The sequence below is a fragment of the Staurois parvus genome, unplaced genomic scaffold, assembly GCF_062004578.1.
Source record: "Staurois parvus isolate SC_StPar_1 unplaced genomic scaffold, SC_StPar_1.0 ptg000414l, whole genome shotgun sequence".
NCBI classification, from domain to species: Eukaryota; Metazoa; Chordata; class Amphibia; order Anura; family Ranidae; genus Staurois; species Staurois parvus.
In genome coordinates, this window is record NW_028318210.1 from 4589161 (window position 1) to 4603719 (window position 14559).

The following is a 14559-nucleotide window of genomic DNA, read 5'->3' on the forward strand; positions in this document are numbered from 1 at the left end:
CTATGCACACTACAAATCCCATAGTCCCTAGTCCATTCTAGAGCGAGCAAGAGAGGGTGTCTACGTTCCTACATACAGTGGGGCCATGCAGAATGAATGTAGTCACTAACAGGAAGTCAGATCACAGCAACAAAATAAAGGAATTTGGAGGCAGCTGAGATTAATAGAAAGTACTTTTGTGCGTTCAGAATATTCATGAATATAAAGTATGTGTACACATTTTTTTTTTAAAACCAGAGTTAAGTGTCACCTTAATGTTAGTAATGCATTTGATCACATCCCCCAAAATGTTTATAATTATGGGGAATGCAGATTAATACAAGTACATTTTTTTAGAAAATAGTTTTGTGCAGTTGTTTCATCTTCATCTCTTTCCTTACTTGCTATTGACAATGGTTAAAAGAAAAGCGGTACTTCCAAAAATGAAAAAAAAAAAAAATGTCTGTTTAGATGAGGGATGTGTTCCTCTCTCCTTACACCCAGAGACACTTCCTCATTCTCATGTGTGCGATGCACAGAGTACAGAGGCTGTCTCAAGTCACATTTGTCTAGTGTTTCAGGACTACAATAAAACTAGTAGAGTGGGTCCCACCCAGAAAGGAACATTATGAGCCGCTGGGAAAGGCACAAATAAGGTGAGGGAAAGAACACTTTTTTTTCATTTTGTTGCGTGGAATTTACTCTTTAGCAAAGTCCTGAGTGTGCTGGGTGCTCTTGTCTGTGCTGTGGAATTGGCTGTAACACTGAAAGAAGAAACTTCACATAGGCAGATATCTTTCTACTGGTGTACAGTGGGATCTGAGAAGAAATAGAAGTTTAGAAAGCTGTGATTTTTGTTTTCTTGAACCAGTGGAGATAACAGCTGCTCTTCAGCACTCTCCCCTCCAGGCAGGCCCAAGGTAAGACGCTCACTAATGGGGATCATTATGGAGTACCAATGCCAGATGTGTTTCAGAGATTCCAGGCTTCTTAATGTAAATCTAAAGAGATGGAATAGGCTGTGCATTTGAAGGTTCTTAAAGTATGAAATGGTCTTATTACTACATCATGTAGAGTAGCTGATATTTAGGTTATACTGATTTTCCATTATTTGTGATTGTAGTTGTAGGTATTTTACTGCTATAGGTAAGTATAAAGGCTCCATGCACACTAGCATTTTTTTAAGCTCAAAAAAACGCTGACTAAAAACCACTGGTGATAGTGTTTTTCAGTAGCATCGTAGTAATGTTTTAGTAGTGTTTTGAAGCGTTCGCATTTTATTATTGTTTATAGTACATGTAGGGGGAAATAAAGCTAGAAAAAATGTTAGGAGCGTTTTAGTAGCATTTAGGAGCGTTTCAACATATTTTTCTGCCAGAAAAACACTCCCTTCAAACTACAAAAATATTTTTTTTTTCTGCTCCTAAATGCTAAAGCTTTAAAAATGCTACTAGCCTAAAATAGTGTGCATGGACACATAGGATAACAGTATTTAGCTTCTAGGAGCAGAAAAAAATGCTGATAGCTTCTAGGAGTGTGCATGGAGCCAAAGCAGCCCTTGGCACTGGTTCATGCAACAAAGACCCTATTGTTTTTAAAATATAATTTAATTTTGATTCAAATAGAACTCAAAAGTGTTATACAATATGTATTTATAAATGGTTTAGATCTGAGTAAGACAGGGTGACTGTGGATTTAGAAGGAAGTCTTGCAGCCTTGTAGACTTCAAGTGCTCTGAAACATATAGCTTGTTAAAGCATTAGCATTTATATGATATTGTAAACTAAATTATGAAGGTCACAGCAATGTACTTTATCTGTGAAGTTTCTGCTGTGCTCATATTGGTGGCTATGTTCATTACTAGGATATCTAATAGAGCAGTTCTGATACCGACCATTTGGTGATTTGAAAGCTTAGAATAATTATATTACCTATTAGAACACCTTGTGTCAGAAATTCTTTGCTGCATCATCTGTATGTAATCGTTCTGCTTTTACATTTCCCCCATCAAGAAGTATGTTTGAAATAAAGTGCTCCAAGGTTTGGAAATGGCTCTATATTTAATAAAGGCTAAATGGTTAATTTAATAATGCAGCACAAAATGGAATAGATATGTGCTAAATAGAGAACTGATATGATAACAATCCCACACTACCCTTGATACATCATATTGTTTCCTCTATATAAAATTATAGCAGTAATAAATCAAATAGGTGGCTGCAAATAATTCATTGTGTTCCCACAATGTGCCAAAGCTAAAGTATATGGATTTTGTTGTGCCTGCCCCAATATCACATTAGTGTATGCTCATAAATAATACACATTAATACATTTAAACCACCAATAAAATTGATGGTTTCAATGTATTTGTGTCGTATTTATGAGCATACACTAATGTGATGATATTGGGGAAGGTGCAAATATGTGCTAAATACAAAACCCAATGGAAACCAATCATGTTTCAACTTATTATAATCAAGTGGACAATGGTTACTGCATTTTACACCATGTCATTACAGCTTTTAATCAATAAATGTCAGCAAAGACGTAATATAACTTGTATTAAAAAAGGTGTTGAGCTAAGATAAGTAGTTAAGATTAAAGTGATGCATTTGTTTAACTTTTTGGAAGGTGGCACTATGGTAATCTGAGCGAGTATCATTTCTCTGGCATATCCTCTGTGATTCACTTACATGCAATACAAATGTACAATTAAGAAATTCTATCCCATAATATCCTTCGTATATGAAATTACATATATTATTTGTATATAGCAAAAACTTTACTCAATACCAGCACATTTAATTTTATTTTAAAATACCATTTCAAAACTAGTTGCTACAGATTGAGTTAGAACTGCCCTGCTCATTCTGTAAAGTTAAGTTCACCCAAGACTGATATTTCTGTTTATAGGTGGAATCTTTCAAAATTAATCACTGACTGGCTTCTTAGGACTCCAATACTGGAAACTCCACATTGCAGTTCCTGACATAGCTGTGTTGCCTCAATTCTGTTGCTTATGCATTAACATAAATTTGGAAATACGTCTCTTTATAATGGCTTGGATCTTTGCATTCAGGTGCATACATTTTGCCAGACCTTGAGTGACAGACATAAAGACCTGGAATACTATTCAGTCTGCCTGAATTGACCCAAAACTGAAATACTGAATTTTGGCAAAACTGACCTTTAAGGTTCCCAGTAGAAACTTGTATCCAGATGGGCATGCATAGCAAAAGTAGCATTAGGATGTAGAAAATAAATTGAAATGTAAAGTGTGCATACATTTGGAAAATGCATTGCACAAACCAAAGATACGCTCTCCGGTATTCCACAAGGTTTAAAAAAACACCTAAACTATACCTTCTACGATCATGTGAACAGAAGCATTAGCTTTCAGTCTACTTGAAATGTACTGTATGCAAAATAACCAGGGAGATCTCAGATTTCTGACCTTTTTTGACCTGTGAAAAAAAAAACAAGGCACCTTTGGTAAGGACAATCTTGGATTGTTCTTTTTGCCTATTTTCTCCTTCCAGTTTGTTCCACTGAAGTATCACTGTAGTAGGTAGGACTAAATAACCATGCTGGATTTACAAGAAGGTATGGTGGAAAACCTACACTGTATTACCAAATGTATTGGGACACCCCTCCAAATCATTGGATTCAAGTGTTCCAATCACCTCCATGGCCACAGGTGTATAAAATCAAGCAACTAGGCATGCAGACTGCTTCTACAAACATTTGTGAAAGAATGGGTCGCTCTCAGGAGCTCAGTGAATTTAAGCATGGTACCATGATAAGTTGCCACTTGTGCAAGTACAACCATGAAATTTCCTTGCTATTAATTATTCCACAGTTAACTGTTAGTGGTATTATAACAAAGCACAAGGAACTGGGAACAGCTACTCAGCCACAAAGTGGTAGACCACGTAAAATGACAGTGAGGTCAGCCCATGCTGAAGCGCACAGTTCAAAGAAGTTGCCAGCTGTCTGCCGAGTCAATAGCTTAAGACCTCCAAACTTTGTGTGGCTTTCAGATTAGCACAACAACATTGCGTAGAGCAGGGGTGGGCAACTTTGGCCCTCCAGCTGTTGGTGAACTACAAGTCCCATCATGCCTCTGCCTTTGGGAGTCATGCTTGTAACTGTCAGTTTTGCAATGCCTCCTGGGACTTGTAGGTCTACAACAGCAGGAGGGCCACAGTTGCCCACCCCTGGTGTAGAGAGCGTCATGGAATGGGTTTCCATGGCCGAGCAGCTGCATATAAGCCTTACATCACCAAGTACAATGCAAAGTGTTGGATACAGTAGTGTAAAGCACTGGACTCTAGAGCAGTGGAGATGTGTTCTGTGGAATGATGAATCACGCTTCTCTCTGGCAGTCCAATGGACGTGTATGGGTTTGGTGGTTGCCAGAAGAACAGTGCTTGCCTGACTGCATTGCGCCAAGTGTAAAGTTTGGTGGAGAGGGGTTTATGGTGTGGGGTTGTTTTTCAAGGGTTGAGCTTGGCCTTTTAGTTCCAGTGAAGGGAACTCTTAAGGCGTTAGCATACCAAGACATTTTGGACAATTTCACGCTCCTTTGTGGGAACAGTTTGTAGATGGCCCCTTCCTGTTCTAACATGTCTGCGCACCAGTGCATAAAGCAAGGTCCATTAAGACATAGATAAGTCCAGACCTCAACCCAATAGAACACCTTTTGGAAGAATTAGAGCGGAGACTGCGAGCCAGTCCTTCTCATCCGACATCAGTGCCTGACCTCACAAATGCGCTTCTGGAAGAATGGTCAAACATTCCCATAGACACACTCCGAAACCTTGTGCACAGCCTTTCCAGAAGAGCTGAAGCTGTTATAGCTGTAAAGGGTGGGCCAACTCAATATTGAACCCTACGGACTAAGACTGGGATGTCATTAAAGTCCATGTGCATGTAAACGAAGGTGTCCCATACTTTTGGCAATATAGTGAATATGCCAGCAATTCTGAATATTAGCTAGTATGATATTCAGATTATTTGATTCAAACCTGATTTATGTATTACTTAATTCTATAATACCAATGTGTGCTGGATATTTAGAATTTCTTGCTGGATATTTAGAACTTCTTCAAACACATGACCTACGTATGAGGCTGCAATCACATTTGAGATGAGCACCTTTGAATGTTTTACAGGCTTTCTTTGAGAGCTTGTACAGGTGTGTTTGAAAGTTTTTTTTTTTCTTTGATCAGTTAACATTTTGCTTTAGCCAATGGAAAGCTAGTTAGGGAAAAAAAAATGTGCGACATGCACATATGTTTTTGATCTTCACTCAGGTGTGAACACACAGGACTAAAAACCATGGGATTGTGGAGCTTCCAGCTCAGGTGTGAATGGGGCCTAGTACACAATATTAAAAGGGACTTTCATATATTTGCACCATAAACTTTTAACAGTAATTAATATTTTTATCCTATACATAAGGAAAATGCCCTTATAAATATTACCCTTACACTATGTTGTATGTGCCTTCCTGACCTGCCATTCACAGCACAAGTGCGTTTCAAAACTAGCAGCTCCAGTGAATGGGAATGTTCACGTTTCTGTCACAGAGGTGGCAATGCAGGTCTTACAGTGGGACTTTACGGGTTTGTAGTAGTTACATTCACTTGAAGAATGATAGTCTGCAGTCATTGATGCCAGTATGTGTTTCTCTGTATAACATAACCATCTTTTGTTTTCTGTTTTTTGTTTGTGCCGAGTTGTGCATTCTTTTAATATAGAAATTAATACTTCACAACCATATGCAGATGTGAAACAATGAGCTAAATAATCTCTAGAAGTCACTTGTTATCAATGAACATTTTTTATGTAGAATAAAACAATTTCAATATATAACATTCTTATGATATCTCTTGTACACAATATGCATATGTACCACAATCCTATTATTTTCCTTTTCCATAAAAATTGTGAGTACCGAAAGTTCTTCACAAAAGCAGAATACTTGCCCATAGTGACAAATAAGATCCATTCTTTAATTTTCCCTCAGAAAGAAAAATGACATCAGATTAGAAGGGCTGGATTTATCAACACACCCATTAATCTTGAACCTGTAGGTGGCTTCTCCTTGTATAGTTATTGGCCACGAATTGTTTTACATCATCAGAAATACAGTCAATTCAAAGAACTTTTTTGCACACTGTCACCATATTCTAATTTAGTATGGAATGAGTAAAACACAAAGGTGCTTTGTGTAACGGGAATGTCCCAGCAGACGGGTGTTTTAGGCACCAAAAGTTGGAGCTACAGGCTTCAATGATGGAAATCCTGTCCTGTTGGTTGGTCACTACAAGCAAATTTTCCACAGATCTTCTTTTTTTTTTTTCTATAGGTTCTTTAAATTTACTTTACAAGAATGAGAAGTCCTGGTGTTCCATTTAAGCCGGGCAAGCATAGATTGAAATTTTGTTGGTTCAGCAGTGACCTGCCGAATTTTGACCCATGTATGGGCACCCTGATTGTACACAGGTCGATCTGTTTATTGACTTGTGTACAACCAGCCTGTCGGGTTTTTCCTGAATGAATATTGAATGATTATGTCTATTGCCATTGGCTATAGACGTCTTTGTGATGTAGGAGTGCTGAACCTTATGCATTTTAACTCGATGAGTAGTTTGTGGTCCTAGAGTCTGCTCACCAGCAATTGTGGGGTCTTGCTGGACCTCCAGAGGAGTCTGTTGAAGTTTTGAAAGGATGGTAGCACCACACCAGCTTGTACAAACTTTTTGAAACAATTTTTATTTACAAAATAAATATCTTTCAAAAAGTCTGTGCAAGCTGGTGTGGAGCTCCCACCCTTTCAAAACTTCAATCGGCTATAGCCGAAAACACTAATCATGTTCTGCCGGCAGGGAAGGCTCCCCGCCAGATGAACACAATAGTGCTGCACAGGGTTTTCTCCATCAATGCTGACTGTTAATGGAGGAATCAAGCAATATTTATGGTGGAAGGAAAGAGAATTGCATAATCTATGGTCTGCTACATATTGGCATAGTAATCTGTTTCATCCACAGAGTATATATTTTTAGCCTTTGATTCATTTTCTGTATGATTTTATAAAGCTATATTCTTGTTATTCATTACGTGCACTAGTTGGCCTCCTGTTAAATGCAGGATCAGAAAGGTGTCATTATTTAGCAATTCTTGCATTTGTAATAAGTTTGATTGATGATAGTATCGATGATAAAGCTTACAGCAGGCATTCCTACCTTTTGCCTTTAGGCTAGTAAACTTGTCTGCCATACCCTTGTACTGATCCCACTATCTACTGACATTTTCCTTATTCTTGCTAGATTGTTAGTCTCCAAATTCTTCACAAGAAAATTAGATTCTTAAAATTATATCCTATTACAGCCATACTCTGGATCCCTAGTGAGTCTGATAATATTTGTGGATTGGCTTTTTTTTTAATGAAAATCTGTTCCATAAAAATGATAACTATACTCACAAAAAAAGATAGTTCAAGCTAGCCATAACTAATCTGCTCTAGACCCTGTCTGTACAAGTGTTGTGAAAGATTTCACCATAGTTTAGGAAAAATGTGCATGCCACACAGTAGTGTGTATCTTGATTGCATGCACCAGTAGAACAGGGGGCAACACATTCAGCATGGGTATCTAAAAGCAGACAGTATGTCATTCATCACGTGATCATCTGTAACCAGTAATTGCAAACTAAAGCTGGCCATGAATGGATCGAAATTCATCAGGTTCAGCAGGACCATGTATGGCAGCTCCAACTCTAACGATCGACTTCTGTCAAACTGGAATTTTGCTAAATTTTTCTTGATCCGTGTATTCTGACAGCAAACAATCCTTGCTGTCAGAATACAATATCCAATCAGAAAGGATTCCTATACCCACATCTCTTGTGTGGATGGGGGAAATCCTTTTTCTTTTTTTTTTTCCGAATCAGCCGACTGTCTAACCCGAAAAAAAAGATCCATCTATGGTCAACCTAAGATCAAGGTACATACCATGAGTGTCCCACCCTTTGTTAAAGCAGGCTCTATATTGCTGTGTAACACATGCAGATTCACTTGCACATAGAGGTACAAACTCCCAACAAAACATGCTGTCAGACCCCTGCTCTTGGTCTTGTTATCTTTTTCCTTTTGTACTCCTCTTTCCTTTTTATTCAGTTTGTTTTTGGTGTGGCAGTGGATAGCTGCCTATAGTTTGAGTTACTGTCGGTGTTATACTGATGTTTTTGTCATTCATGTGCCATTGATAGCCCCTGCATGGGCACACCTTTTTGCTCTGTTGGTGTTAGAGCACTGTTTTGTGCGGTTGATAGCCCCTGCATGGGCTTGTGTGTTGCTCCTGTCTTAAACTGTTTATAAATTAATAAAAACATTGAAATAAAAAACTAGATAAAGAAAAGTGTTGTAGCTACCCTCCGCTAGGCAGATTCTTTTTACAGTTTCACAGTGAGTAAAAGTGAAACCTGACTGGTAGCTATATGCATTTGTTCCATTTGCTTGGGGATGGGCAGATGGGAATTTAAGTACTTCATCATTTACAATCCATCCCTTGCATGCACCCATTTTTTTAGCATATATAGTGTATATGTGAAAATGTGTTACATTAAAACATGCTCTTGAAGGCAACACCTATTTTTCACAATGGCCACCAATAAGTTTGGTACTGCTACACGTTTTTCTGTTTTAGCCATAGGAAACTGCCCCCATTGTGTAAGGGCCAGTCGGTTGTGTTTGCCTTTCAGGCCAAAGGCTTCCAGTCCTCCCATGATTTCTTGCTCCATTTTTTTTACACTTGGCCACACAAAGGAGGAGATTTACTAAAACCTGTGCACACAGAATATGGTGTATCTGTGCATAGTAATCGACCCCAAAGCCTAGGATAGGAAGGTGCCCTGTTAGGAAGGCTGTTGAGCACAGATGAAATGTACATGGGTTAGACAACAAAAATGGAAACACTACATGATTTGTAGGTGTCTTCATGGGACTGAGATTGAGTTCTACAGCCACTTTTGCAGCATTTGTTTTCTTATTTTAGGTCACAATCCTGTGTAATGTCCTTTTGTCTATTTTTATCCATTGACCATGTCGACCGTGCTTATGCTTCTCAGATGATGATTTGCTGTCATAACCTTTGATACTGCACCTTGCAACTCGGCAAATAAACTGGCAGCTTCAGTCACAGAGGCACCAGCTAAGCACGCACCAACAGTTTGCCCTCTTTGAAGCTCAGTAAGCTCTGACATGTCTGTGTTACTAGCAGCGCAAACAGTGAATGGAAAAAGTGAGACTTCCCACCTGTTAGCTAGGTGTCTCATCACACAGTGGAAGCAAAAAAATGTGAAATCACTTTCGCTTTCAACGCAAAACATGTTGCCACTTTCATGCCTGCGAATCATGTAGTGTTTCCATTTTTTTGTCTAACCCCTGTACACTTTCCAGTATACAAAGGCTGAAGTCAGACCTCAGGACTGTCCAATGCAGTCACAAATCCTAAAGTTCCTCAACTGCAACCTTATTAAAAGATGGCTGAAGTTTGGTGAACCAACCGGTAAGGGTGTTGTTTTTTAAAAGAATAAGCTTTCTTTTATACATTGGCAGGGGTGCTTCATAATGGCCAGTTGTATTTATCTATGTAAAACCTTAATCCCAAAAGGAAAATGTTTGCTGCAACTGCTTATAAAGTGTTCATTGGAGTTTGGCTTCAATTTGTTAGTGTAACTAAATCTGCTAGTAGATGTAACATTCTAATTCCCCAGACTGACAATGCTGCGGTCCAATTTATGCCCACTCTGCTCATTCATATAGAGTAGGGGCACTCTAATACAGGAGGTGTATTACTTGCAAGACCACCAAGTGAAAACAAAAAACTAATGCAGCTATCACATAATATGATTGGTTAGCTGCAATAAATTACATTTTGGCTTTTGAATTTAATAGTCCACAATTACAGCAGTCATATCGGTGCGGTTCCGACTTGGGTCAGAGCCACACCGATTTCTAAAGAAGTGCATGCACTGCTTTTAGAGCAATTTGCATAGACATCTGTGTCAGATGTCTTGAAAATCACACTTGAAATCGACATGTCCCCTGTCTTTGAAATCGTGCGATTTCACTGTAAATTGCACGATTGTAAAGATGGGCTTTATGTGACTAGGGTGTAGAAGAAGTTTGTATTAGAATTATAAATTAACTGTGTGCAAAAGCATTAATAATGTCTTAATATGAAATGGCATTATGATTATTATTATCATTGCTATTACAAATATAGTTTCTATTCAAAGCACTGCTCCCTAGTTGTTTGACTATTCTGACTGCTCTTCATCTACTGCTGCTCTTCTCTGCTGCCTGGCCTTGTCCTTTGGGCATACATAATGTCAAGATCAGTAACGTGTACTGTCACAGTAGGCAATGCAAGGGCCAGGGGGCCCAGTCAAAATTTTGCTATGAGGCCCCATGATTTGTAGTTACACCCCTGACTCTGGCTCTCAGTGCTCTGAGTTATTTATGACCTTTACAGTGATTCTTTGTGTCACACCCTACTTTTTATCTAGTAAAACAAATCTCTAAGATTGATCAGCTTCTGCCTTTAGCATTTTCACTTTGTGTTGCATATATCATGGTTAAGGTCCTTACACTCATACACAGCTGCAGCAAATCTAACAATTTGTTTATAACATAGTCCATTACAGATATCTACCTCCTTTACCTACCTCTCTGATAAATGGTGGATGTGTGAGAGCTACATATACTTTTTATTTCCTGCTATCTATGCTTGCTGAAATATGATTGAAAGGCCCTTCAGCACTTGCATTATACTGCAATGGTGGGAATAGACAAGGTGATTCAATATTATTGTGAATTATCTTTTTCTGCCCCAGCTTCAGTCAGATGTACTGTATACTTTATTAAGAAAGTTAACATTGGTTGCCGTTTGTAACACTTTTTATCGTTCTCTACTCCTGCATGGTATAATTCTTTTTGCTTGGAAGTGCCAAATGGAAATGTGCTTTCTGCCATCGCACTTCAGTGCTCTATGTTGACATAGATGAGTACCAACTTCACACCCTCATGTTCTTACATAAATTTATAGTGAAGCGGAAAAGAAGGGTTTTGTCTTTCAGATGACTGAAGGCACTCGGTCAAATACTGGTACCTATGGGATGTACAGTCCAATGCAGAAAAGTCAAGGCAACGCTGTGAAAATGGAGACCCTTGTCACAACAATCTTAATTTTCCATCATCAATAAAGAGTATTTATTATTAATTGCAATCAACCTTTTTCATCCCCCCCTTTTTTCATTTAAATATGGGTCACAAGCATGAGTGGCTACTTATCTACTACTTTTTATGAACTCACATCGAAGTCCCAATGCCTCTTGGATATTTTTTTTTTTCATTGGACCCTTACCAAATGATAAGTTCTATCTGAACTGATTGGTTGGATTACTGTACTTAAGAATGAATGTTTTTCTTTTTTAATAAAGCTAAATAAAAGACATACAATGGCAAACAGTAGAGATGATTTTGTATGTATAGGACATGGTCACTGTCATTTTAGGGGGTACAGCAGGTTAGAAAAATCCTGTCCGGCTTACTCTTTCATAGATTCTACACAGAGAAGCCTGAAGTTTATAATGAGCACAAGAGAAGGAGGGATTGTCCTAGGATCCCCCATGTATGGACAGTTTAAAAAAAAAATAATTATATATTCTCTCTCTCTCTCAGGAGCTCCATGACAGCTGCTGAACTCATTCCAGCATCCTGGTTTTGGTTGTAAAACATTCTCTCTGTCCGTCCACCTGCAAGGTGATTGATATGGCCAGTTTGGAGATCAAACCTGATTAAGCCCCGGGTGCGGCTTTGAAGTCACACTACTATAGCATGATTTCAATGCCTCCGATCAGTGCGACTTCATATGTGGCCTGCCGACATCAGTGCAACTTCATTCCAAGTCACACATGAAATCGCACAAATATAGTGCAGGAACTTTTTTCAAAGTTGCTGCAACACAAGTTGTACCGATTTTTAGGGTTCCATAGCAGCAAATAGGATGCGACTTCTCGTGCAACTCTGATCTGTCAAAGTTGCACCCAGTGTAAATGGGGCCTTAAGCCAGCCAAGACTGCAGTCTCTTGCTTGTGGTATGTTTGTAACAGATGCTCCAAGCTCCCTGTTGACTGCCCTGCCTGCTAGTTTGGATTCCCTCGATGACCTCAGATCCGATATCAGCTACTCTCTGAACTCTGCCTGCCTTTTGAGTATGGATTTGACCCTGATTATTGTAAACCTTGCCTGCCTTGTACCTGGATTGTCATTGAACTTCTCTGTCTGTCAACTGCAAGTACCTGTTTGCGGTGCTCAGTCTGCACCTGCCCCAGCATGGTGGCCAGGCACTATAGCATTGTGTATAAGTCCCGAGTACCGGTAGGCCTGCTTACCCCTAATGCAGGTGGTCAGAAGACAGCTATAGTTGCTGACCACCTGTGTTAGGGGTAAGAGTGACATTATGCTCAAATTATTTTTTCACGTTTTTCTAACAGTCATTTAAAACTGTAATTCCCTTTCACAAGTTTTATACCATTTATACAAGCTCATATATCTTCAGGTATGTTTTAAATATATGTAAAGACTAGTGTCCATAAGCACTTGGGATATATTTACCATGGTTTGTATGGAGAATTAAAAGTACTCCTGAAAAATAACCACTTGTGTATACTAGCTGTAATAGTTATGGGAGCACATTTTGGCTAAAATTTTAAAAATGACCAACTAATCTAGTACTTCCCCTGATCAATTGTTTCCCTTAAGTCTGCTAAAAATAGTACCTAGAAAGTCCCCAGTGTTTCCTGTAGTTTTCAGTCTTGGGAGACTGGTTTATTAATATCTTAGGAAAACAAAACAGATTCATGTTTATACAAGAAGAGGTATTGTTTCAGATCCTCTAATATGCGTTTAACCGCTTTAGCTCCACCCCATAGCAGAAATACTGCTACAGGGCAGCAGCTGTGCACAAAATCGTGTGTGTGTGTGTATATGTGATTTTGCATTTCCAGCCATGTCTGTCAATACTTGCCGGCGCCCGGTGATTGCCGAGGATCTCCGACAGGGATTGGGGGGAGAACTGTTAGTAAACAAAACATGTCAGTGACAATGAGTCAGTTCCCCCCAGTGTCAGAATGCCCGCCGCAGTCCTGCTATAAGTCACTGATTGCCGCCATTGCTAGTAAAAAAAAAAAAAAAAATCCCAGTATATATACCGCCATTTGTAAACTCTATAACTTTCACGTAAACCAATTAATTTACACATTTTGGGAATTTTTTTTGTTAGTAAAGACATGGAGCAGAATACATTTTGACCTAAATTTATGATGAAATTTTAATTTTTTTTTTTTACATTTTTTTACTGGACATGTTTAAAAGCAAAAAGTAAAAAATATTGTGTTTTTTTCTCAAAATTGTCGGTGTTTTTTTTTTTATAGTGCAAAAAAATGCACAAGAGATCAAATACCACTGAAAGATATCTTTATTCGTGGGGGGAAAAAAGGATGTAAATTTCATTTGTTTGCAGCGTTGTGTGACTGCGCAATTGTCAAAGTAACGCAGCGCAGTAAAAAAAAATGGGCTGGTCAGGAAGGGGGGTAAATCCTCTAGAGGGCAAGTGGTTAATAGGACATTGCCAACACAAAAATAATAATGGGGAAGTATCATCAATAGGTCTTTGAACACCCCCCCCCCAATGTAGCTCTGCATGGAAACCAATCAGCTTCCAGGTTTTATTGAGCAAGCTGAAGTTAGAAGCTGATTGGCCACCATGCACAGCTACACCAGATTCAGAGTGCACCAGTTTAATAAATCTCCCCCATTGGGTTAAATAGAACCTGTTAACATAACGAAATATAATCAAAGGGCGGCACAGTGGCTTAGTGGTTAGCACGTCCGCCTGGCAGTACTAGGGTCCTTGGTTCGACCTGCCTTGGTTTGCACCACCTGCCTGGAGTTTGCATGTTCTCCCTGTGCCTGCGTGGGTTTACTCCGGGTACTCCGGTTTCCTCCCGCACTCCAAAGACATACGGGTGGGTTAATTGGATCCTGTCTAAATTGTCCATAGTATGTGTATGTATGAATACGAGTTAGGGACCTTAGATTGTACACCCCTTGAGGGTTAGGGACTGATGTGAATGTACAATATATATATGTAAAGAGCTGCGTAAATTGACGGCGCTATATAAGTACCTGAAATAAATAAATACTGTACATGTCTTCTTAATGTTCCTTACAAAGGGGTAACCGTAGAGGCTTCAGGGCCCTGGTACAAAAAAAAAAACATGAAGGGCCCCCCTGGCTGGGGCCCTTCCCTCTGAGCCTGGTGGCAGAACTCCAGGGCTCGGTTGCATGTGTGACCTTTGCTACCCTGGTAGTTCTGCCACTGGTGACAGTAGTTTTTTATTTTTGTTATTTTATTTCTTTTAATTATTTTTTACCATGTTGTTTTTTTTTATTACAGTATTTTATTATTTTTTAAAAAAATTTTAGGAGCCCTGTTGGGGATCTTTGGT

The 14559-nt window shown here is 38.9% G+C and overlaps 1 protein-coding gene across 5 annotated transcripts in view; it reads left to right on the plus strand.

Moving 5' to 3' along the window:
* The first annotated feature begins 497 nt into the window (after positions 1-497).
* PAPLN (papilin, proteoglycan like sulfated glycoprotein) overlaps positions 498-14559 on the plus strand; it is a 149165-nt gene continuing 135103 nt past the window's right edge. For 3 of the 5 annotated variants that reach the window (XM_089686870.1, XM_089686874.1, XM_089686873.1), the window contains exon 1: positions 659-899. The gene's annotated coding sequence lies outside the window, so the exon portion shown is untranslated. Of the gene's footprint in view, positions 636-658; positions 900-14559 lie in introns of those variants that run through there. The other 2 variants (XM_089686871.1, XM_089686872.1) reach the window with 2 other exon arrangements.